Source organism: Rhodnius prolixus, unplaced genomic scaffold (assembly GCF_049639745.1).
Source record: "Rhodnius prolixus isolate KJV_2025 unplaced genomic scaffold, Rpr scaffold_2, whole genome shotgun sequence".
In the NCBI taxonomy this organism is placed as follows: Eukaryota; Metazoa; Arthropoda; class Insecta; order Hemiptera; family Reduviidae; genus Rhodnius; species Rhodnius prolixus.
The window spans coordinates 13,885,626-13,898,640 of NW_027411592.1; the positions used below are offsets into that span (position 1 = coordinate 13,885,626).

Genomic DNA, 13,015 nt, shown 5'->3' on the forward strand with positions numbered 1-13,015 from the left:
AAGGCCGACAAAAAAAGATGCCACAAGAAGAATTACTGGTAGCTCCAAGTAACTCTGGTATCTTCCATGGCTATAACTCATCCATAATTGCTTTCAAAAGCAAATATATGTGAAATGAAAGGGGTTGAGCCGCCGTCAGTGATTCTAGAGATCTCAATGTACATACTTGGCGAAAATTTCGCCTTAGCATGGAAAAAAAAGAAAAGTAAATTGAATAAATTCCACTTATAGCGGAGTTATCATTGTTATTCATCAATGATAATGGGTTGCATGTAAAAGTAATAAGCCTACTTTTTAATAATTACATCAACAAACTCATTAATGGCTCCGAACTTTAGATTGACATTAACAAATGAATAATAGCTATTTAAATTATTATTTCTTCTCATTCAATTAATTTAACGATATGAGATGCGAAAACTTTTGTTAAATATTTTATTCTTTTAATATAAATAATTGCATTGTTTAATAAAACTGGAATATTTTTTTTTTTTTTAAACCCAACACTTAGCTTATTTCCCCTAATGGGAGAAAGAGAAAGGGAAATTTTAGAGTTGTTAGGTTGGTAGTGTTGCGGCGGGAGTAGTGGCACCAAGTAGGAGGCTACAACTACATCTTGTCCGCTGTCCTTTCAGTTATGAACTGAACTTTGTGTAGATTCGGGTTAAGGTAAACTGTATATGAACTAAATTGAACGACGGTAAATATTATTGTGTGTGTTTCTTATTTTATATTTTTCGAGAAGTGTGATTGTTACGTTAAATAAGATTGGGGACATGTACAAGGAGTTGAAAGAAATCAGATTAGGATTTCACTAAACAAAAGGTAAATTATATAAATATATATATATATATATTTAATGATAAATTTATCTCTTTTAAATTTTTGTTTGTTTTACCCCTTTTTTTAAAAATGTAAAAAAGGATGTGGGTCAGCTGCTGTTGTCGGAGATCGCTTCCTTACTTTCTATCATTAAATATTCAAATTTATCACCTCTCTCTGTTCAAGTTTACTGTAGATTTATTGCTCTTTTGAGCTTTAATTTTTTTTATCAGTTTTGTATTTCTTTAAACGCTAATTTTTCTGGATGAAGTTTGCAGTTTTTATGCTACAAAACAGAAAGGCGGGAAAACTGTAAATTGAAAAGTATAAAAAATTTGTCAAATTATATTTAAACACCGGATCGTCTTCTTTTTATTATGCTAAGTCAGCCAGAGACAGAATTTCCTATCTGTGACTAAAACTTCTTTTATTTTAGGTAAATAACTTCACGTTCTTTGCTCCTTTGGATTAAATTTACACTTTATGTTCGCTTTGACTTTGTTTAAAACCAAATCTAATTTCTATTTTCTTTTTTAACAAGGATGTAACTTCGAACTTTAATTGAAAGTGTTTTATTTAACCATCAATAGGTGCTAATGATTATAGCTTATAAGCCAAAAATAAAATTTACCATTAATTAAAATTAAAAAAAATTAATGTTTTATTACAATAACTGTTTTTAGATTTCTTTTTGTTTCATTAGGTCTAGTTTCGTTTGTTTCTAGAGGTGCAAAAAAAAATCATAAACAAATCTAGTTAATATCTCGTATCTGTACTTGTGTTATTTTGCGTATTCCTTCCCACTTCTTGCGCACTATTTACAACTTCTTGGTTGTACTAGATAGATGTGCTAGATCCCTATGTTATTTACCATGTTTTTACAGAATGTAGTAAATGTTTTCCTAACTAAAGACGTCAAATGTTAACTGTTATAAAAAAAACTTTAGTAGAATTAATTTATTGAAGTTGTTTTAGCACCGACCCATTTGTTGTCCACTTCCCATCCATCACAGAAGATTCTACCATCGCAAAAGTATCTGTCGGCAGTTTTGTGTGAGCGCCGGACTGATGGCAAATACATTCCTATTATTTTTACATAATACCTTTCAAGTTGAGTCTGTGCTAGTGTTTGTTTACATGTTCTGGCGGTCAACACATGTTCCCTTAAGATCATCAACCTTTGGACTGTCATGACTTGTCGCTTTCCCCCTTCCATCATCGCTTTCCTCAGTAGAAAGTAATTGGTTCTGTGTAAGTGTTGTTTTTCCTTTTCCTTTTCTTTATCTTTTGAGCTAGCAAATTACCCCTGACTACGTTTCATGGATTTATTTATTGTTTACTGTTTAAATTTATGTGGGAATTTTATTTTTTTAAAATTTATGTCACTTGATAAAATTTCACCTTCTTTTTTATTATTTGTGACACTTTAGTAAGTTTTATCTTCCACCTTGAAATGTCTTTTGATTAGCCTTAATATGTTGTTCCTTAATATGCCAGATGTGACTGAAATGTACGTTTGAATTACGATTCTGTTTGCTTGCCCAGTTATTAGGCAAGCCTGGTGTAAAATTTCATGTGGTTTTTGTTGCTGAAATTGGGGCGTTAATAATTATTTTAAAAGGTAAACATAATTTTGCGATTTGAAATCTGGATGACTGTTTTAATGTAGAAGGAATGAGTTTAATCTTATAGAATAAATATAAAATTTATTAAATCAATTCAGTATTTGGTGGGTAATATATAAAGTTAGTTGGTCTAATTCTTTGCCTGTTGTTTTTAACTTGCCTCATTGCTGTGCGATTTTAGACTACTGACCCTTGCAGATTAGAGGAGGTAAAATACTATTGTAGAAAGCAAAATGGATCATAGTTAAAAGGGAAGTTTCTTCTAGTAAAACTGCAAAGCAGATTACGCAACTTTTGGCTGAATATCTGGTAATCAGAGCCTCTTAATCTAATCTAAAAAATAGTAAAAACAGGAATGCATTATATGCCGATTGTGAAATCGAATTCACCACCATCTTCCTCCAAGTTCCATCGTGGCTCTCCCGTGAAGTGGAATTGATTATTGATAGGTTCTAAGCGTGAGTGAAGTTTACAATATGTATTTGTGAATGATTAGTAGATGGACCTTGTCTGGTTTACCAAAAACCCGAATAATTGGTGATAAATCTTGTGTAATTGTTAAGATATCATCAGAATAATGCAGTTATTAAAAACCATTGTTAGTAATCTTGTACTAAGTGAAAGTTATTTGAGTGTTTAAACCAGATTGTTTCTTCTTTTACTCCAAAAGCAAGAGAAAAGATTGCATTCCTGTTATTTTCGAAAACAATTATTTTTTTGAGAGCACATGAGCTCTTATGAGTTTATTTTCGGCTTCGACGCTTATCTATCAAACATTATATTTTTCTTAAGTTCATAATATAAAGAAAATTGGAAATAAACCCAAGATAAGACTTTATCTCACGGAAGGAACAATGCACTTCCCTTTCCCGCAGTTCTTGAAAGACTATTTTGAAGATAACGTACTAGTCTTAAATCTTTTTGTCACAAATTAGGCATTCTTAGCGTGTTTATCTTATCTAAATTGCTGTGAAAGCGTTCACATAGTGGTGTTAGAAAACAATTATTCAGAAAAATCCAAAATGGGAACGTTGCTCTATAACAAGCAAACAACTGAACCGTTATTACTACGTACTGTGTAGTTTTCCAGAGAATTCCAAATATTAGTGATGCCTCAGAGGAAATTCTATTCAACTTGACGTTCACTTTGATCTTTCTAGAATTTCTACACTTTTGAAATTTCCTACATTATTACTAAAAAAACAAATTCCTTTCCTAATTATTCAAAAAATTATTATTTAAGTATCAAATGAAGTCATAATTACTTCAAATATTATTGTTCTGTTTGAGACGGTTTAGTCCGATTGGTTACAAGTTAAAATTATTAAGTATGATATCAGCAAGTCCAAATTCACAATGGTAGCAACTTTTTATTTCTTATTGGTAATATGTTAATATTAAAATTTGAAGCGCATTAATGGAATTATAATTTAGGAGGTTTAACAGCTCATTTAATTGCTCAAAAAAGAATCATTAAGTTATTTCTAATTTTCAAAATCCATCTTTATTGTTGAGCTGTAAAATACCGTCTTTTATAATAACTGTCAGCATGTCAGTGAAAAATTTTAAGTCCATCAGATTTGCTTAGCCATCTTTAATGCTACTTAACTTTTTTTTAAAGCTACAATTTCCCCAGAAGATAAGACAGTTTGGAAATAAAAGTTGTGAACCATTAAAAATCAAGTAAAATGGTCGTTTTTTTCTAGAATGGTTGACAGTCTATTCATGGTTTATTAGAATCTTTTGACCGTAAATAAGATGTAAAGAAAATTGATATTTTTTTTTGACTATTTTGAGTCAGTTGCGATGGAATAACAAAAGCATTGTTTAGTACTTTTGTTTGTTAAGTAGGTAAAGAAACAATGGGACAATCGTTAAAGTTTTTATTTTCTAAGTTGTCAGAATATGTTTTTGTAATCAAAGAGATTCATTACGAGTATTAAACATTTCTTTTAAATATGAAATTATTTATAATGGTTATTGTCTATACGATTTCGTTTAATACTATTTTTATTCGGGGTTCTAAATTGTATTTAGTGATTTAGGCTGTGATGAATATGCACGCATCTACGAAACAATGGAAGCGGAAATATAATAAATAATAGTTTTATTATTATTAAACTTGACCACATTGTTAGTGAGGTCTTGTCATTTGCATCAATTGAAACTATTTTGGCCCGTTACGCATGTATCATTAATTAACTCTCAAATCGTTCATTTAAGAAAGAGGTTATTTGAAATGTGTAATATTTGATAAACGTAATCTGTGTGCATGTATGTGCTTGCTTTATGAGGTGTTAATTTGTTGGTTGTTGTGAAACAAATCAAATCCTGTGACCAAGAATTAATTATTTGGAAATCAGATACTTATCGCCAAGTGAATTCGAATGGTCGTCAATTTTGGAACCATTATAAGAGAAAAGAAGTAATAATTGTTGAGATATTTTTGAGGTGATAACTGAAATTCAGAGTTTGAATTGATAGTACGTCAATTTATGATTTGTATTAAAGGACTAGACATTTTAGTCCAAGATATGTAAGCTCTACGATACTAGCATGCATTCTAGTTCAGAAATATTACAGATTAAAAAGCTTATCCTAAACATCTAGACAAAAACGTTCTTGAGGAAGTGATAATATGACAAACTGACAAGAGTTTATTATTTACAATTCATGCAATCATTATTTTGGCATAATTGCAAGTATTATAGCGTCATTGTCTAAAACGAAGTGCATTTCCTAACAAATTTTAATAACTCGTTTTCGGTTTGAGAGATTTTAATGAATATATAATGGTGTGTTGCTTGCATTTTATGAACATACAGTTTTCGTTTAACTACTTGTATGTTTTTTAATGGACAGGTATTTTTAATCCAAGATGTGCTACTCTATATCGGGGTCTATATTTTGATATACAAAGCATTGTCTCTATACTGGTGTTCTGACTTAAAGGAAATATCTGGTGAAAATTGCACTTAGAGACATGTGTCAGGTTCAATGTATTTTCTTTCATAACGGTAAGGAAAAATAAAATAGTAATTTAGATGAAAATACAGATTTTATTTTTCTTAAATCTAGCTATGAGAACAAAATGGAAAATTGGCTAAAATTCAATCTGTTAAAGAAACAATTTGTAACTGAAATGTGATGCTATCAGATTATTATGGAAAATTAAATATGCATTTTCCTATAAATTAACACATAATGGCAAAATGTTTCAACTATGAAAGTTCGAAGTGAATTAGAATGCAGGTTTTAGAGAAAAAAGAGGTAGGCCCTCGTGAGAAATGATATACATTTGTAATTAGGCCATCCATTGTCTGCTAGTAGATTTTTTTGTTTATCTACTTTTTCAATTTTAAAAGTATCTTTATTGAGTTCAAATAAAAGTTAAAATTTGTTAGTTATAACTAAAATACTAAAAAATAGTCTTTTCAATTCTTTCTCTGGAATGTTCTTCCAGGTTCAAAAAGTTTCTCTTAATATCCTAAAATCAGGTCCTTCCATTCTATTTTTGGGGTTTCTGTTTTAGATCACGGTATAATTTATTTTTTTCAAGAAACAAAGTAGTAAAACAAGAAGCTTGGGGACTGCTTTTCAATGTGAAAGCTTTTAGTGTGTTTCTTATCTATTCTCTTAGATATTATCAAAGTAGTGTAGTATAGTAGTGCTCCATCATTGGTAACACTTTTTTTTTAAAATTTAATATGAAGTTTAGGCAATTTAAGGGAAAGGGCATTAACACCTCTTCAAGAATTTTGTTTTTTTTTTGCGGATTTTCTTGCTTGTTAGCATCAACAATTTTTTAAAAGTGGTGCTGATGTGTGTAGCTGCTTGGGTTTATAGTAAGCTCACAGTCAAACTAATAGATCATTATCATACATTAAACATATACTGTTCTTCTAATAAATGACCAGTTCCTATCTGTTTTTTCATTTTGAGAAGCTGCAAGAGCTGTTTCTCAAAATATTATTGTTCTCTTTTCAAATTACACAGACAAAAAATCAGTAATAATTAGTTTTATAACACAAGACGCTTCATGTGTCAGTCAGAATCGAAAAAGTGATTTATATCTTGTCGATCCTAGAAAGTAATATGCATTTTTCTTGCAGGAAAGATGATAAATTTAGATGTCCGAATTAATTGATTGATTTAACTCGTAATCCTAATAATCCTAAACTTCGTATATTTCTTTGAGTCAGCAAGTGAATTGCGAGACGGTAAAGTGAAGTCGAAATCTCTACATCCCAATCTGATTAATGTGTGATAATGGATGAAAATCCAAAACCGTTTATGGATACAATAAACCAAAGACAAACAGCGGTCCTAACCACATTTTCAACTTCCTATATTTATTACAAATTTGAAAAAAATTGCATAGAAATAAAAGTGCGCAGTGAAGTAATGTATTGCATTGTGTTTAAAGTCTCTAGAGGTAGCTAAAGATTGCTTCAGACAGTTGGCTTGGATTGAGGCGCACACCTGAAGAGGTATAGTACACCTGTTTCCTTGCTTCAGCCTCACCACTAGTCAGTGATTGCTGCCATAGTAACCTGAAGTACGAAGTATCAAAGCTTGGTGGTAAGGTCGTGACCAGTGTTGCCAACCCAATTGCTACAAATGTCTCCCTTCTAATTGTCACTGTTCACTGGAGCTCCAAAGTAATAGAAAGTAACAAAAAGTCCTTTGTGAATAGATTTCACTATTGATCAACTTGAACGGGGGTTTACTTTCTTTGTGTTTGTCTGTTTATTTAGTTGTTTTCTGATTCAACTTTTTTTTCATTGACTATCGTAAATTATGTTGCTTTAGTTTTTAAATTACAGCGTGTATTCTTATGGTTCAAAAATTTCATTGGAAGCCACAGCTTCTGCAGTTACTTGGCCTCCTGACGCTGCCAGAGCTTAGTAATCGATAGCGAGCGAAATGTACTTTCCAACAAAGTTTTTCACAATTCAGCACTCATTTCCTATCAATAGTTTCCACAGGATAGTTCCTTAGATGTTTTGTTAAATAGCAGATTACGAACCAGCTTTAAGCTTTTTTCCAAAGGAGATAGACCAAGAGAGAACTTAACTCAAGAGAGATCTTGGCGTGTTACAACCCCTTAGTGTTTTCCAATTTAAGAATGTATTTCGTTTTAGGCAGTTTTCTCATTATATACAGAGATATTAGCGAGGAAGGTGTCACAGTCTTAGCTAATCCAGCTTAACTTTGTAAGCTTCGTTGCAGAAACGTTCCCGGGATATTGTGGTACTCGCAAGATCTTTAGAGAATTAGATTAGTTCTCTTGCGTTCAACAAGATTCGCGTTTGATTGCGCAGTTCTTTTATTTTATTCTTAGTATCTCCTAAAGCTTTTAGTGCGCTCCTGACTAGAGAAAGTGACAACCCTTCTTCTGTCCGTCTGCTCTATTTCCTAAGATATTGTCCACAACTTATGATGGCCATTAGAACAGTGTTAACCTGTTCTACTTATGATAAGTATGAGATATCGTACTGTTTATGAAGATATCCTGAATTTGAACGGAAGTCCGTTTCTTGACGTTAACCAAAAATATGAAATATACTGTCAAAGAAGGTCTCTGGTATTTTCATACGAATCCACCCACTGTAGAATCCCATTTAATACCACTGTTTTGGTCATTGTGGGAGAAAAATTAAAAACTTCCTAGAAGCTGAAACTAGATGATGGAGATTTCTGTATCTAATCTAGTAAAGGGTATAGGCAATATGGGATCAATAGGGGACAGATTGATGGACTCAAACACAAAGGACTGTACTTTGTGTGAGTTTTTCAAAAAGAGTAATCCATTTGTTCATTTATCCCTAACTTTTTGACCGTTACCATCTTTGCTTTCTACCCTTCTATCACTAGCTGAACTTCTTTTTCTTAAATTTGTCCTCCAGATAGCCCACTTCCAGAGTCTTCATAGATTTTCTTATCAAAACTCTTTCACTTTTTATCGATTCCAACGTAAAATATTACTGGACCTTAAACTAGTATTTTAATTTAATTAAAAGTACTTGGACTTTTTTTGTCTGCCGTGCTTTAAAGTCGTGCTTTAAATTAAATAGAAATAAAATTGTGCAAGTACTTTTGAATTTAAGTTATTTAATATATTGTGAAAGAACGATCAGTTAATGTTCGATTTAATTTGGACGTGAAGTGAATAATTCATATTGAATGTTCAAAAAAAGAGGGATCCCAACGTGTTTGGAACCATCCTACCGAAAAGGCAGGTGTTTTAGAACCGGAAACTATTAATAAATTAATATTAAGCCGTATTTTGTTTACATTGTTGTCACATTTTTAATTCTTTTTGCTAAAGAATGTAACTTTCTTTTAATTAACGTTAAAAAAGAAGTAGAATTTAAGAATTAGTTATTTTCGAAGGAGATAGTTTTTACACAATTTCTTAACCCAAGTAAGAGAAAGTGTTGCAATTGTGTAGATCTTCTATTTTGTGTTTTCACAAAACAAATCAGCAAAGTCTTTTGCTGTGATTGTGTTTCTGGCGGCGGGCTTTGAAAACGAGAAATGGATTAAAGTTGATATTTCTTTCAGATGCTACTTGGATGTCATTAGATGCTTCTTTGAAATAAGGTTTTGCTGGAAAAGGAAGGCTACTTTTCTGAGAAACAGTTCCAATTTTTTCTTTAAATCTTTGTTCGGATTTCTTCCTTTTAGGTTTGTAACATTTATTCAAAACATTTTCCGAGAAATGTTTATACTTTGGACACTTCTGGAAGGAAATAATTTAAGATTATAACAGCCCATTTTGTTTCGGGTGGTGTTTGTTTTATGCCACATTAATCAACATTAAATAAGTTGATTAAAGATCTTTCTTCAACGCTTCGGGGAGATCTGCAGAAAGGATGCAAAAGCCTCAGAGATTTGCAACATGAAGACATATTTGAGTACATGTGATATTATTGGGTCCTTAGGTGGTACTCCTTGTTTGCGATTTGGAAGCCGTACTAATGAAGAAAAGTAGTCACCCGACTAAAGGTAACCCGGTCCTCAATGCGTTGAGGTATTTCGCAAGATGTTTCCATCTTTTGAGTTAAATTTTAATATCCTTGACTGATGGCGAACTTTCAATGTATTAAATGAAGAAATTAATGGCTCTCAACTCCATTCCTTTTCTAGTTCCCAGCTTGTAGCTGGAGTATTTCAAGATCTTCGTCATTCTAGATTATCCTCAACTTCGTTGTTGATTAAAAAGTACACTTTGTGGCCGTTGGTACTAATATTGAGTTTTAATAAGTAAAATAAATTATTATTTTATTCAGCAATCGCTCAAACAATTAACGATTAATTAGATCGTTAAGTTGTTGAATTTAAGGCGATATTTTGTTTTTTAAGAAGAGATTCTATTTGAGAGTGTGTAAAAGAAAAGAAGATAGCACACTAACTTTTACTCAGTATAAACAATCATATTTTGATAAGAGTGTGATAGCGCTTTTGAAATTACTTCCGGGTTGGTTTGATCTCATCTTCCTTCCGCATATTTGCAGCTAGTTCGTACTCCATGGCATCGTGAAGTACACTGATAACTACTCCTTCGACAAGATAAGACTTTTTATGCTCCAATTGTGAGGTTAACATTTTAAAAAAAATGAGTAAAGGAAATAAAAATATTAACTTTCTGCCATCGCAGTTGAGTATTTCTGAATACGTAGCTTTTTTTGGACAAAAAATATTTGTTCTACGTTACTTTCGATTTAATTTTACTGTTTCTATGCTCTGGGTTCATTGTTGTTTTTAAATTTTTAATTACTATATTGCATACCTCATTAGCTAGGTAGTTCTATTTTTAGCCTCTTCCTCCTTAATTTCTGATTTTTCTTTCCATGTTATGAAAAATGTATTTTATTGTTTATATTTATAATTCTTTAATAGTTTCAATTTAATAAGTTTATGATAATAATTGAGAAAACTCCAAATTTATTCTTAATTGACTGATGATGAGAAATAGCGCTGAAAATAATGACTGAAAAGCCTAATTTTAATTGATTTTCTACTGTCTTTGCATATTCAATCAATCAATTGCCATTTGGGAGAGCGATTCATGAAAAATATGCTTAAGCTTAAGAAGTATTGTAGTTAATCTTCTGTTTTCCCCTGCAATTTACGTCTAGAGAAATCGCTGTTGGTCAACGAATTGATTGACGAATTTGGTCCCAGAGAACAGACATCCAGGGCCACCTACACAGAAGTGTAGTCTCTTTTACTCTTCTCAAGCTAAAGCACGTCCAAAACTTGGGCTTAGCAAGTGCCAAAAAAATCAGAATCTTAAAAATTTATTCCGGTAATAACTAACTGACTTTGTAAAATACGCTCTGAGGATATTATTTTCAGACGGCAGCATTCAACTTACCTAATTTCTTCTTCTTCTTTAAACCAGGAATTTAATTGCCGGCTTAATTTCAAAAAGATTTCTGATATCATCCTATTGTTTAAAATATTGAATTGTACTACAACTATATGGATGGAAGCATGGTGGTTATCTTTGGAGACTGCGGCACCCAGAAATGACAGCAAGTTTGGAGGTAATTTGATTGGAGACATCAAAAGAAAAGTTCAACAAAATTAGAAGCAGGATGAACGTACGTATTTCAGTTCTAAAGACATAATAGACTGGAGGAACCGTTGACAGCCTGGTGAGGGTCGGTTACTTCCGAAGTTACTCATGGATATCTCACAAGCATCTACACTAGTCTGTAGTTCCTTTAACGCTTCTCTGATTCTGAAGCAAATGCTGCTAGTCCATGAGTTGGTGTGCAGTAGTTAGAGAACTTTAAATTGTCTTCCAGAAAGAATTGAGAGGATGCTTCCATAGGTAGACTGGACAGCTAAATAATATACTTGCAGATACTTTTTGGTAACTTAAGTTAAAATTTAGCTTGTTACATTATAATTAGTGATGTACAGTTTCTAGTATTAGATGATTATGATAGATTGTCTTAATTTGTGAATTATTTAGGTGGGAACGCTTAAAAATATAGAAGTTTTATTGTCCTTCCTCCAAAAAATAAAATGAAACTTGATTCAAGATGAAAAATCTTTTTTATGAATGGTCTTGGAGAAGAGAAATGTGAGAAACAGTATGAATGGAGTTGTTGCACTCAGTATATTGTCACTAGATATCCGCTAGCAAAGGCTGTGTTGCATACTAACTCATTGGTGTGCAGTAAATTATTGCATCAATGTATCTGTCTATACGTATATGACTAACAGACCAACAATAAATTTAAAAAAAAAAATAATAATCAAAAAATAAATAAAGTTCTGGAAAAGTTAACAAAAAACCTGCAGCTACATTCAACAGATTGATTGCCTAAACATTACAGTTTTTACTCCATTTTTATGGAAAAGGTGAATTATTAGAGATGGTTCACTTAAAAGACACAATAGGGTTTATTAAGTAAAAGCGTTTAATTTTTAATGAAGTGAAAGTACTAAAAAAGTTCACCACTAAGTATTCTTTTTCTTTTAGTTTAATGTGAAGAGAACCTTCTCATCCATTTTTCAGATTCTGCTCAAGATTCTGACTGGAAACTTGAATCCCGTGAATCAATTTGATCTTATTAATTCTTATAAAAAATATCTGTTCTTGAAATTCGGCTGCGAAACCTTTTACAACTCTTACTGCAATTTTTACAAATAAATAGGGAACTTATTAAAGCTTGGTTGGTTATAGTAGGCTACAAGCTTGGTGGTAAAAGAAGGGATTAGGATTGATTGAGTTTAATTAAATAACCAGGCACAGCGCGCCGCCTTTTTCAGCACTAGAACTTGTACTGAAAATTGAATACGTATTTCAACCAACAGAAAATGCAGCTCAGCTAAACATAATTTTTAGTTTTTGGAATTTTCTTTTGGACAGATACCAATATTTTTCTTAGATATAGCGCATAATAAGCAATCACTTTTACTTATGTATTTCCCGAAGGAATTGGTTTTATTATTACTTTATTGATTTTATTAGTTTTCAATGAGATTGATCAAGTTTGCTGCTCCGCTCGCACGTATCCTATGCACGTAGCTATGACAGATCAAATGTTTTAAGAAAACTTCAATTAGGATCCATAATCCTGGACACCAAGATTTTTAGTGTAATTGAATGGCGTTTGGTAAATTCTATGTACAAAAACAATTATTCAATTAAAGTTTTTTAAAGGTTAATGACTATTTGAAATGGAAGTAGTTGGCTGTATCATCAAATGGAAGTAGACGCTGAAAAACGTTGATTCGTTGAAGTTGTTGCAAAAAAACACTGAAACGAGGATTGCCCTATAATTTCAAGAAAATTTGGGAATTTTATCTACTGTACAAAAATAGTTAAAGTTAGGTTCTACGATATCCTTTTTCGTGCACGTCTTTTTGACGATCAACCTTTTTAAAACTGTCCTACTGGACAGTTTCAACAAAAAGGTGATTCAAATTGAATTGGCTTCGTAATGGACATTCTTCTTTTTATCGCTAATTTTTGGCGTCATAGCATGCAAGATTTTTTTTTACCCAACCTATAAACTAAGCGATGTTCATCCAGCCACTGTGGC

At 31.8% G+C, this 13,015-nt stretch overlaps 1 protein-coding gene across 4 annotated transcripts in view; it reads left to right on the forward strand.

The window, feature by feature from the left end:
- The first annotated feature begins 570 nt into the window (after window positions 1-570).
- Window positions 571-13,015, forward strand: part of LOC141449021 (uncharacterized) — a 72,655-nt gene continuing 60,210 nt past the window's right edge. For all 4 annotated transcript variants that reach the window (XM_074118018.1, XM_074118019.1, XM_074118017.1 and 1 more), the window contains exon 1: window positions 571-825. The gene's annotated coding sequence lies outside the window, so the exon portion shown is untranslated. The remainder of the gene's footprint in view (window positions 826-13,015) is intronic.